Source organism: Elephas maximus, chromosome 5, assembly GCF_024166365.1.
Source record: "Elephas maximus indicus isolate mEleMax1 chromosome 5, mEleMax1 primary haplotype, whole genome shotgun sequence".
NCBI classification, from domain to species: domain Eukaryota; kingdom Metazoa; phylum Chordata; class Mammalia; order Proboscidea; family Elephantidae; genus Elephas; species Elephas maximus.
In genome coordinates, this window is record NC_064823.1 from 66,280,562 (window position 1) to 66,294,514 (window position 13,953).

The window sequence follows — 13,953 nt, forward strand, 5'->3', positions numbered from 1 at the left end:
TGAGCTTCTCATGAGTACACATTTCTTTATGTGGTATCTCTCTGTCCAGATGTTGGAATGAGCTCAAAAGTCTTGATGAGAAAAGAAATTTTACTTCACCCATAGGTTTAGCTTCCACTGTTACTACTAACAGTCAAAATTAGTCTACCTTTAATTCTAAGAAAGAGATGCTACTGCAAAGAATTAGATGAAGAGGAAGGAAGGAAACTAATTCATGAAATATAAAGCAAAAAGCAGAGTTTCTGCTTTCGTTAATTAAATCTATAGAAAAATGTAAGCTGGGGAACTTGAAAATTAAAACACACGAGAAGTCACAAGCCCAATTTTATTAATGATTTTAATTCCTCCTTCACTAAACTATTTTCCAAAGATTGTTTCCAGTGGCAACATTTTCTAGTTTCCTTACCTCTGTTTGGATGATCCTACCAGCTAATGTCAGCCTTGCACATTCAGTATTTCTGATCAGTGACTTGGAATATCAGCTCTTCAGGTTCTCCAGTTCAATCATGTAGTGACTGCAGTCCAGACTTGTCAGAACACAGTTGAGATGCTTGTCATTATAAAGATGACCTAAGGACAACAGCCTCAAATTTTGGGTAGTAGAAAGCATTATTTCAGGTCCTTGTTTACTGCTGGAAGAAATATTTTCATAGAATTACAGTTTCTTTATGACATCTTTATTCAGATACAATTCACCCATTCGCAGTTTCATGATTTTTTGTATAGTCACAGTTGTACAACCATCAGTAATAATCATTGATAGATTAATTCATTCAGCTAACCAATGGTAGTCCTTGAAGCTGTCCCACATTCATCTAGGTAGGTATATCATGATGCAGTTCTACCTTAGTGAGATTCCTTTATGGTTGAAAAAGTCAATCGTTAACACCTGCATTAAATGCTGCTCTTGTTATTAGGTGCCATCAAGTCGGTTCCGATTCATAGCGACCCTAGGTACCACAGAACAAAACACTGCCCGGTCCTGCACCATCCTTACAATCATTGTTATGCTTGAGCCCATTGTTGAGCCACTGTGCCAGTCCATCTCGTTGAGGGTCTTCTTCTTTTCTGCTGACCCTGTACTTTGCCAAGTATGATGTCCTTCTCCAGGGACTGATCCCTCCTGACAACATGTCCAAAGTATATAAGACACAGTCTCGCCATGGTTGCTTCTAAGGACCATTCTGGTCCTACTTCTTCCAAGACAGATTTTTTCATTCTTTTGGCAGTCCATGGTATATTCAATATTATTCGCCAACACCACAATTCAAAGGTATCAGTTATTTTTCGGTTTTCCTTATTTGTTGTCCAGCTTCCACATGCATATGATGGGATTGAAAATACCATGGCTTGGGTCAGGTGCACCTTAGTCTTCAAGGTGACATCTTTGCTTTTCAACACTTTAAAAAGATCCTTTGCAGCAGAATTGCCCAAGGCAATGCGTCTTTTGAATTCTTGATTGCTGCTTCCATGGGTGTGGATTGTGGATCCAAGTAAAATGAAATCCTTGGCAACACCAATCTTTTCTCCGTTTATCATGATGTTGCTTATTGGTCCAGTTGTGAGGATTTTTGTTTTCTTTATGTTGAGGTACAGTCCATACTGAAGGCTGTGGTCTTTGATCTTCATCAGTAAGCACTTCAAATCCTCTTCACTTTCAGCCAGCATAAATGCTGCTCGAGCAGAATAATCCCTATAGTGCCTCATGATACTGTTTCTCAAACTCAGCTTCAGTTAAATTTAGAAAGCTTTCATTGCCCCCAAAAGAAATCCCATACCATTAGCAGTCATTCTCGTTTCCTCCAGGCCCCGTATCTAGCCCTTGATAATCACTTATTTACTTTCTACCTCTGTGAATTTGCCTCTTCTAGACATTTCATATAAGTGGAATCATATAATATGTGGTCCTTTGTAACTGGCTTCTTTCGTTTTTCATGTTTTCAAGGTTCATCATGTTGTAGCATCTATCAGTATTTCATCCTTTTATTGCTGAATAATGTTGCATCATATGAATATACCAGATTTTATTTATCCATTCATCTGTTAATGGGCATTTGAGTTGTTTCCTCTATTTGATTATTATAAATAATACTGCTATGAACATCCATATACACATAAAGTGTGGTCATATGTTTTCATTCCTCTTAGGTATATAAATAAGTTGGGTCATGTGATATTTTTATGTTTAACTTTTGAGGAACTGCAAAATCGGTTTCTAAAGTGGCTGCACGATTTTTACCTTTCCACAAACCGTGTATTAGGGCTCCAGTTTCTGCATATCCTCACCAACACTTGTTATTATCTGTATCTTTGATTGTAGCATCCTAGTGGATATGAAGTGGTATCTCATTGTGGTTTCTGCTGGGAGCCAGGCTGCAAGGGCGGCCCCTCTGCACCCACTGCCCCCAGCATAAACATCAAAGAATCCCTGAAAAGTCAGGAGGAGCCAGGCTGCAAGGGCAGCCTCTCTGCACCCACTGCCCCCAGCATAAACATTGAAGAATTCCTGAAAAGTCAGGAGGAGCCAGGCTGCAAGGGCAGCCTCTCTGCACCCACTGCCCCCAGCATAAACATCGAAGAATTCCTGAAAAGTCAGGAATATCTCTGTCATCTGTGTTATGTTTCTGTTTCATTTTCAGCCTGTGTATAGCAGAATGTATAAGCATAAAATTCCATTATAGATTTAGGGACCTTTGGACGGGGGGCGTCCTACTCATAATCCCGGGTAGGGACAGCCCGTGTATTACTTGGGGGTCAACATGAAGTTGTCTTAGGGGAAAAACAAATAGCTCGACTATGGAAAATAAGAATAGGATGGTGAAATCCTGGTATTTACCAAGGCCCTTTTTGTGATTAAACCACCACCCACACATGATCCCATAAAAGTGGAAAAACAAAAGGCAGTGAGTTCTCTCAGCCAATTTCTCAGCCAATTACAGGTCAACCTTCTCGTCTACCCCGCTCACTGCTGCGCTTGACTGGTCTTTGGGTATAGAGATTGGGCTAATTGTCCTTGGCATAATCGCGGACAATATGACGTAACCTAAAGTGGCTGGACTACAAGAATTTGGCCACCCTGGACAAAATGGACAAAGCCAATGGTTTTGCAAAAAGATTAATTATTATAAAAACTGTGGAAGGTATTGCAAGATTAAGCATAAGTGTAAAGCAGTATGAAGTCAATTGTTACTTTGTGTAAAAATCAACAAAATATTTTCTTCAATTAAACAAAAACTCATTGTACTTGTGTGTGTATGCGGAACTGTACTATGTGTCACTTGGAAAATTATGTCTCTGGGAAATAATGTTTATGATTATATTTTGTACTGCCCCTTTATTGATCATGCGATGTTATGCTTTTGTAAGCTTATGATATAAAAGACCATGTAAAAAATAAAGAGCAGAAGGCTTTCTTTTTCTGCAGAATGAAAATATAAGACACACTACCTCTCATTCTTTTTTCGCCGAACTCTACCCCTCCTCTGGTAACCCTGTTCATTGCTGAGGCTGGCCCCCGGCAGGTTTCGATGTGCAGCTCCCTGATGGCTGATGGTGTTGTGATCTTCCCATGTGCTTATTGGACATTTGCATATCTGCTTTGAATAAGTATCTATTCAGATCCTTTGCCCACTTTTTAATTGAGTTATAACAGAGTCAGGAACCCTGGGTAGTGCAAATAGTTAAGCTCTGGGCTACTAACAGAGAGGTTGGCAGTTCAGATCCACCCAGAGGCACCTCAGAAAACAGGCCTGGTGATCTGCTTCTGAGAGGTCACAGCCTTGAAAACTCTGTGGAGCAGTTCTGCTCTGCACACACGGGGTCGCCATGAATCAGAATCAACTCTAAGGCAACTAACAACAACAGAGTTACAATTTAATGCTCTCGTTTGATGTTCTGCCACCGACTCTTGCATCACACCTTCTGCAGTCGAGTCCTAGGTTAGACGTGAGAAATAACCTTCTCTGAAGAATCTTTTTGTTTAGCCCGACTGATGTTGAAGATACTGCTCATGGTGCTCTGTCACCTTAAGGATTCATGTGATAAATGCTGGACATATGTAATGTCAGCAGAAAGGATGGTTTCTAGTTGGAATGTCACGTCCTTTTATCGGACACAAGAACTAGATATGCCCGTTTTAGCTTTGGCTTCCACAAAACTCTGTGCTTAACTTTGTGCTTAATTGCTGTAAAGAATTAATTTTTAAATACCTAGTACTTTTGTTTTTCTTATCCATTGATTGGACTCTATTTTAATTTGATATTTTAATGGTAACTCTGTCTTTATAATATAGTTACCTCAACCATTGCTTTGGAAGCAAGTAAGATAAAGAATAAAATCAAGAGCCCAGATAGGCTGTACATCTTGGTGATAAACATTTCATGTTCTGGAATCACAGTCTCTGGGCTGTGCTTCTGACTCTGCTACCCCCCAAGCATGCAGCCTCGGACTGGTTATGTAAAATATTTCACATCTGGAAAATGGCCTGTCCTACGGGTTTCTCTTTTGTTTTTTATTCTTGACTCTTCTTCCTTTTTCACAACTCTAACCTATTTTTTCTAAAATCCATTAGAAATCATTCCCTGCTTATACTTTTCAGCTCTTTTTCTGATGGCACTCATGTAATCCCTATTTCTAGTCTTGGTTTAAATGGGTCCCAGAGTGTTCCCAGGAGCAACCCAAGGATTTATTACCACATACTTAATGTATTAATTGTACAAATATTTGTATTAGAAAGCTTACTGGTGTCATCAAAAAAGAATAAGATATTGCCCATGTCCCTCAAGGAGTTCACAATTCAGAAAGACAGGTTTACAAACAATAACCATGCAGTCTGTGAAAGTTATATTAGTGGTTTAAACCAGGAACATGTGCACACAGAGGGGCAGGGTTGGTCAGAAATGCTAGCATCACTGGTACTGGGCATTAAAATGTGTGCGTGAGCTCCCTGAGTAGAAAAAGTTAAGAAGGAAATTTCTGGAGAATAAGAGATCATGCACAAAGGTTCTGAAAAGGGAAAAAGCATACCTTGATAATTTGTGGAACAGCAATGTATTTGTCACCTATGGCTACTCTTAACAGATCAGTACAAAAAAATGTTTTGTTTTTTTTTGCATTTTTTTTTTTTTTAATTGAACTTTACATGAAGGTTTACAGGACAAACTAGTTTCTTATCAAATAGTACATACATTGTATGACATTGGTTAACAACCTCATGACCTGTCAGCACTCTCCCTTCAAGCTTTCCTGTTCTCTCCTACCTTCCAGTCCCTGCCCCAGGGCTGGTACGCCCCTTTAGTCTTGTTTGTTCCATGGGCCTATTCAATCTTTGGCTGAAGGGTGAACCTCAGGAGTGGCCTCCTTACTGAGCTGAAAGGGTGTCCAGGGGCCATACTCTCAGGGTTTCTCCAGTCTCTGTCAGGCCAGCAAGTCTGGTCTTTCTTTTTGAGTTAGAATTTTCTTCTACATTTTTCACCAGCTGTCCAGGACCCTCTATTGTGATTCCTGTCAGAGCAGTCAGTGGTGGTAGCCAGGCACCATCTAGTTTTACAGGACTCAGCCTGGTGGAGTCTGTGGTAGATGTGGTCCATTAGACCTTTGGACTAATCTTTCCCTTGTGTCTTTAGTTTTCTTCATTCCTCCTTGCTCCCGAAGGGGTGAAACCAGTGGGTTATCCTAGATGGCCGCTCACGGGCTTTTAATACTTGAGACGCTACTCACCAAAGTGGAATGTAGCACATTTTCTTTATAAACTCTGTTATGCCAATTGAGCTAGATGTTCCCTGAGACCATGGTCCCCACAGCCCTCAGCCCTGCAATTCGGTCTCTCAGGGATTTTGGATGTGTCTATGGAGCCTTGCCTTATACAGGTTATGCTGGCTTCCCCAGTATTGTGTACTGTCTTACCTTTCACCAAAGTTACCGCTTATCTATTGTCTATTAAGTGTTTTTCCATCCCCACCACTCTCTTCCCTCGTAACTATCAAATATTGTTTCTTTTTGTATGTAAACCTTTTCATGATTTTTTTACAGTAGTGGTCTCATACAATATTTTTCCTTTTGTGATTGACTTATTTCACTCAGCATAATGTCCTCCAGATGCATCCATGTTATGAGATGCTTCACAGATCCATCATTGTGTAATATCTCATTGTATATATGGACCACAGTTTGTTTATCCATTCATCTGTTGATGGGCATCTCGGTTTTTTCCATCTTTGTGCTGTTGTGAACAATGCTGCAGTGAACATGGGTGTGTGTATATCTATTCATGTGATGACTTTTATTTTTCTAGGATATATTCCTAGGAGTGGGATGGCTGGATCATGCAGTATTTCTATTTCTAGCTTTCTAAGGAGGTGCGATACTGTTTTCCAAAATGATTGTATCATTTTGCATTCCCACCAGCAGTGCATAAGAGTTCCGTTCTGCCCGCAGCCTCTCCAACGTTTGTTATTTTCTGTTTTATTGATTCATGCCAGTAATGCCAGGGTGAGATGGTATCTCATTGTGGTTTTGATTTGCATTGCTCTAATGGCTAGAGATGGCAAGCATTTCCTTGTGTGTCTGTTGGCCGCTTGAATGTCTTCTTTGGTGAAGTGTTTGTTCATTTCCTTTGTCTATTTTTTAATTGGATTATTTGTCTTTTTGTTGTAGAGGTGTTGGTTTTCTTGTAGATTTTAGAGATTAGACCTTTGATTTGTAATAGCCAAAAATTTTTTTTCAGTCTGTAGCTTCTCTTTTTACTCTTGGTGAAGTCTTTTGATGAGCATAAGGATCACTACAAGTTTAGTGGCATGAGACACACATATTTATTACACTTTTGGAGGTCACAAGTCTGAAATCAGTTTCATTTGGCTAAAATCAAGGTCCTTCTTGAGGCTTTTCTGGGAGCCTTGCCTTTTTCAGTGTCTAGAGGCCACCTGCATCCTTGACTCATGGCTCCTTCCTATACCTTCAAGCCAGGATCACAGCATCTTTGAATCCTTCTCACTATGACCCCTGCCTCCATCCTCACATCTTCTTCTCTGACTCTAACCCTCATGGCCCCCCCTCCCATAAGAACCTATGTGTTAGTTTGATTGACCCACATAAGCCAGGATACATAATCCCATCTGAAGATCCTTTAGTTAATCACATCTGCAAAGTCCCTTTGTCATGTAAAGTAGCATATTCACAGGTACTGGTGGCATAGTGGTTAAGAGCTAAGGCTACTAACCAAAAGGTCAGAGTTCGAATCCACCAGGTGGTCCTTGGGTCTTATAGGGTCGCTATGAGTTTGAGTCAACTCCACGATAATGAGATTGGTTTTTTTTTTTTGGCGAGGGCGGGGGAACAGGGGGAAGATTAGGAGCCCTGGTGGCGCAGTGGTTAGGAGCTACAGCTGCTAGCCAAAAGATCAGCAGTTTGAATCCATCAGCCACTCTTTGGGAACCCCGTGGGCCAGTTCTACTCTGTCCTGTAGGGTTGCTATGAGAGTCAACGGCAAAGAGTTTGATTTTTGTTTTATTTTTAGTTTGAGGATTAGGATGGGGTGGGGGGGTGTGAGGGGATTGTTTAATCTACTGCAACCAAGAAGGGCTAGAATTTAAGATACGGAAATAAGGCTAGTATGGTATTAGATTCAGAAAACCTTGTAAGTCATGCTAAAGAGTTCGGGATTTTCTTTTTTTTGTAGTTTATTTTTTGTTGTTGAGAATATACGCAGCAGAACATACAAAGATTCAACAATTTCCACATGTACAATTCAGTGACATTGATTACATTTTTCAAGTTGTGGAACCATTCTCACCTTCCTCTTCTGAATTGTTCCTCCCCCATTGACATAAACTCACCCTCCCCCCCCAAATTTCCTATCTACTCTTTCAAGTTGATGTTGTTAATTTGATCCCATATAGCTTGCAAGCAGCCATCCAAGTTACAATTGGTCTCTATTCACCTAGAGCAACAGAGAAAGGAGAGTCAGTAAAAGGAGGAAGAAATGGAATGTGTGGCTAATTGCCTCCACAAACAACTGCCTCCTTTGCCATGAGATCTAAAAAAGTGGGTGGTGCTCATTTGTTATTAGTGAACATTTCAATCAAAGATTCTATAGAAGAATGATGATCAAAAGGGAGAAAATGTAGAACAGAATTTCAAATTCTCATGGAACCCAGAGCCATGGAACCTGGATGAAACCCTGAAACTATTTCCCTTAAGTCTTCTTAAAACCAAATAATAGCTTAACTAGTAAAGAGTGTCTGCCTTGAGCATTGTGCTCTTTTAAGAACTATCTGTATAGCATCAAATTGACAATAGCAACTCAAAATATTAGACAGGAGTTTGGAATTTAATGTATAGACCAGCAGTTTTTATTCTTAAAAAAGTGTAAAGAGATTAAGATGACTGCTGACTTCGGTGCACATATGCACAAAATTTCAAATGTAATTTCATGGGTGGTCACAGATCCCCTGAAGCCCATCCATGGGAACCCCAGACCTAGAGAGAAAGGGAATGAGCAAGGGAATAACGTAATTATATCTGAGTTTCAGAAATGGAGCAGTGTAGTTTTACCAGAGGAATACTGTGAGGTTCTGAATTTTAAAAAGTGGCTGTGGGAACAAAGAGGAATAGATTTGAGAAAATTTCAGAGGCTGAATAAATAAGCCATGATGATTTTCTGGGTAGGAGTTAAAGAAAGCAAAGAGTGCTGCAACAAACTTTTAGAAGATTTACATGAAGGCGAGCCTTCTGTCCAGCTCCCTACTGAATTTTTTTCCCCACCATGTGGCTGACGTCATCTGCTGTTAAACCTTGAAGGAGTTTTGATTGTACATAATTTTCAGCTCTAGAATTTTTTTTTGCTCTTTAAAACATTTCTGTTTCTTTCATAAAATATTCCATATCTTTACTAACTGTTCCATCTTTTTGTATAAATTCCTAAAGGTATTTATAATAGCGTTTTTTTTTAATTGTGATGAAAATATACACACCAAAACATTCACCAGTACAACTTCCACATTTATGGTTCAGTGACATTGATTACATTTTTCATGTTGTGCCACCATTATCACTATCCTTTGCCAAAAAATTCCATCACCATTAATACAAACTCACTGCTGCTCAAACAAAACCACTACCTTTATGCCTCCCTCCCATACCTGGTAACCATTAATAATTGTTTTTATATATTTGCTTATTTCATATAAGTGAGATAGACAGTATTTGTCCTTTTGTAACTGACTTATTTTGCTCAGCATGTTTTCAAGGTTCATGTTGTGGCATGCATCAGAACTTTATTTCTCTTTACAGCTGTGTAATATTCCATTATATGTATGTATTACACTATGTTTATCCATTCATCTGTAAGGGAAATTTGGGTTGCTTCCATCTTTTTGCTATTGTGAAAAGGGCTGCAGTGAACATTGGTGTTCAGATTTCCGTTACATTCCTGCCTTCATTTCTGGGTGTATACGTAGGTTTGGGATTGCTGGGTCATATGGTAGTTCTGTGGTCAAGTTTTCAAGGAACCACTAAACGGATTTCCACAGAAGCCACACAATTTTACATTCCCACCAGCAGTGATAAGGGTTCCAATTTCTTACAGCCTTGCCAACATCTGTTGTTTTCCTTTTTTTTCAATCATTGCCATTCTAATGGGGGGTGAGATGGTATCTCATTTTCGTTTTGATTTGCATCTCCCTAAGGGCTAATGGGAAACCCTGGTAGTGTAGTGGTTAAGAGGTACGGCTGCTAACCAAAAGGTCAGCAGTTCAGCCCCACCAGGCACTCCTTGGAAACCCTATGGGGCAGTTCTGCTCTGTCCTATAGAGTTGCTATGAGTCAGAATCGACTCGACGGCAATGAGTTTGGTTTTTTGGTTTTAGGGGCTAATGATTTGGAGCATGTTTTCATGTGCTTGTTGGCTATTTGAATAACTTCTTTGGTGATCTGTCTGTCCAGATCCTTTTCCCATTTTTTGATTAGATTTTCTCGTTAAGTATAAAAGCTGTTTTAAAGTCTGTGTTTGCCGATTCTTATAACCAGGTCTGCTTCTACTGATTGTTTTTTCTTGATTATAAGTCACAGTTTCCTGCTTCTTCACATATCTCCAATTTTTTTTTTTTTTTTTTTATTGTATGCTTTCCATCCTGAGAACTTAAATAGCCCAAACTTCAGCTCTTCCCTACTGCAACTAGACTTCAGTGTTACGTTGCACTAGACTTCAGACGTGTTCTTTGTGGTGTCCAGATCCACCTGTCCAGATGCACGTCTTGATTCCTGCCTTCCCAGAATCCTGTAAAGGGGATCCTTCTCAGAGTCTGTCTGTCAGTAGCTTTTACTCGTGCCTCACCTGGCCTCAGCTCATGCCGGACACTTTAAAGAATGAAAGCGGCACTATTAATAACTACACTGGAGTCAACAAGCATAAATTGGAACTTTCTCAGGCAGAGTAGAGTTCAGGGTATCTAGTTATTAGACACTACTGTAGTGTCTTAGACAAAAACTTTAGAATCATCTTTCATGATTCTCCTTCCTTGATTTGCATGGTACCTCTTTTGTCTTTTAAATAAAGTCAGTTATTAATTTTATGAGTTCTTCCTTCAAAGTTTCTCTGATTTATTTTCCACTATCTAAATTCAAGCCATTTTTATCTTGGCCGGATTGTTTCTGACAGGTCCATTTATCTGAAATACATTCTCTTATTCTAGCATATTCCAGTCAGACTTTAAGATTAATCTAGCACTAGTTTTATCAAGTTACTCATCCTATTAAAGAACATAAAGTGGTTCCTTCTTGTATATCAGGTCCAGCCCAGGTTTCTTATTCTACTATTTAAGGTCTCTTGCTTTACATGCTGATGTATTTCTCTATGCTTATCACACATGTTCGCATTGGAGTGGCCTCTCCCTTCTCTGTCATCTAAACCTCCTTGTAAGTCAGCTTAACACTTGCCTTCTTGCAGCTCTAGCTACTGTCACTTTTTGTCTTCTAATTCTCAAGTACTAAAAGCATAAATTTTAAATTTGATTTTATAATTTAGTGTGTTTTACTTGCAATTGAAGGATTAAAACTGACCTCTGGCCTAGGGTATGCAATTTTTCAGATGCATCTACTGCTAGGGATATAAAAACTGAAACCATTGAATCCCTTTGGCTGGTCAAGTGAAAGTACATACATAATAGTTGTTGACTGACTAACATCTGATATCCTGTTAGGTTGGATGCCATTGGTTCTGGTCCAGACCGGGATACTCATTGAGAAACAGCTGAGATGAAGCTAAGCTGAGGTAGAGGCTGGTTTTGGAGGGAACAGCCTCCGATGCCCCATTTCCAGTGGGCCTTAGGTAGTTCATGTGGTTGCTGCCACCCACCACCACTACCCCATGATGCTTGCTGGTGCCTGCTACATGACCATAAGTTCTGTGCCTCCACCTATTGCTGTTCTTCTGAGAACAATTGTTATTTTCACTCCAGCTGAAAATAATTTGTCCTTTTTTGTTAGATAGCTCTGCTAGCTAACATAAGAGGCCTTGGCTTTGAAACATTTTTAGCTATTTTGGAGTTCAGCAGATCACCTGGCTGTATAATTTTTCTAGGGTTTCTATAACGGAGTACCACAAACTGGGTCACTTACAAGAACAGAAACTTACCGTTCCACAGTTCTGGAGGGTAGAAGTCCGAAATCAGGGTGTCGACCATATTGATTCCTTCTGAGGGCTCTGAGGGAGAATGTGTTCTAAGCCTCTCTCTTAGCTTCTGGTGGTTTCCACAAATCCTTCACATTCCTTTGCTTACAACTCTGCCTCTTACAATCCCTGCCTTTGTCATCACATGGCAGTCTTCCCTCTGTGTCTGTCTCTTTTCTTTTTATAAGGACAGCAGTCATATTGGATTAGGGGTCCACCTACTCCACTATGACCTCCTGTTAACTGATTGTTGTTGTTAATTGCTGTCAAGTTGATTCTGATTCTTGGCAACCCCATTTGTACAGAGTAGAACTGCTCCTTAGGGGTTTTAAGGCTGTAACCTTTCAGAAGCAGATTGCTAGACCTTTCTTCTGAGACACCTCTGGGTGGATTCAAATCAAATCTTTCCAGCTAGTAGTTAAGTGCTTAACCATTTGCACCACCCAGGCACCCCTTTTGTTAACTGATAATGTCTTCAAATATCTACTTTCCAAACAAAGTCACATTCATAGGTATGGGGAGGCAGGGGCGGGAGAGATTTGGACTTCAGTGTATCTTTTGGGAGAACACAATTCAATTCATAAATAACACTGGACCTTTTAGCTTCCTCCATCAAGAAACATTCGGCTTAGTTTTGCCAGGTCAGAGAGTAGTTTTTAGTGACAGCACCTTGGGACTTAACTATCAGTCATGAAGTCACAGCTTTACATCCGCCAGGATACCAAAGGATCTTTGTGAAACTAGGGCATCCTTTGTCCTGCCATGGTATTTCAGAATTTCTGGTAGTCGTCATGGAATTATAATGGGCTGTTCAGAAGAGCACTTTTAAATTCTCCTTTATCCTTTCTGGGGAAAGATAATAGCTCATATTTTACATCAACAATCTTCTCTTAGCTGTGGCTTGCATATCTTAAGGTTCTTTATAAATCTTTATAAATCGGTGGAGAAAAAAAAATCTTTATAAATCAGTAGTCAGGAATAAATAATATGTGTGACAGCTAAGAGACTTTTCTGTACCTAACTGGGTCCTAATATCATTTGGGTCTGTTTTAGCATCAGGAAAACAGTTTTATTTTCAGAATCTAATTTTAGGCACATATGGAGATAATACAAATGAACATAGTTTGAAGTGAGAAATATTTTTTAATGGTTTTTGTTAAATGCACTATTCAGAGTTTCTTTCTTGCAAGTGAACTCTAGCCATCACAGGAAAGAATATCTAAGGATAAAACTTTGTTAGGCACAAGTCTGTTTTTATTTTGCAGTGGTATACAAGCAGTAAAGAAAAGTAAGACTAGACTTTTTTCATCCTTATGTCTTTGTAGATGACATGCATCCTCTTTAAATGAGAAGGGTAGTGATCACATTTTCAGCAGTCTACTGTCTGCTTTCTGAGATTTTGCCTCCTAAAAGCTGCAGTTTCTACATAACTTTCTTCTTGCTTTACCTGCTCTGCTCCCTCCATGCCCATATACCTATTGCTTTTCACCTGAGCTCTGATAGCGGCAGTACTGCACACCTGTCCATTCATTCATCTGTCCAGTAGCTTCTGGACCAGGTTTACTTGAACTTAGTGTATTTTAGTCCAGTCACTGTTTACTAGACGCTGTGCAAAAATCAAAAGGTTAGAGATGCAAGAACCTTCCATTTACCCCTAAAACCAACCAAAAAAACCACTGCTGTTGAGTCAATTCCGACTCATAGCGACCCTATAGGACAGAGTAGAACTGCCCCATAGAGTTTCCAAGGAGCACCTGGTGGATTCGAACTGCCAACCTCTTGGTTAGCAGCCGTAGCACTTAACCACTACTCCTCCGGGGTTTCCGCATTTACCCAAAGCCATAAAAAATGCTGGAAGATTTTGGCTGCTGTTTTAAAGTTTGCCCTTCCCCAAATTTGAATTTTTATTACAGATCTGAAGCTCTGTCAGTTTTATACTGATTAAATCAGTACTGCAGTATCTGATTATTTTTTAAAAAATGCTGGAGGAAGACGTAGCAGAGTTGGGAGAGTTAGTGAAAAGGAGCCCTGGAATCAGGATCTTTGGGGAAGCTACTCCTTTTCATAGGAATGATGCAGGAGATCACATGATAGAATTCCGAAAGACCAATGATGTACTCATCAGAAGTACCTTTGTCTACAACACAAATGATGACAATACACATGGACTTTGTTGAATGGAATACAGGAATCATATCGACTACATCTGTAGAAAGAGACACTGGAGAATCTCAATATCGTCTGTCAGGACAAGACCAGGGGCCAGTTGCTGAACAGACCATCAATTG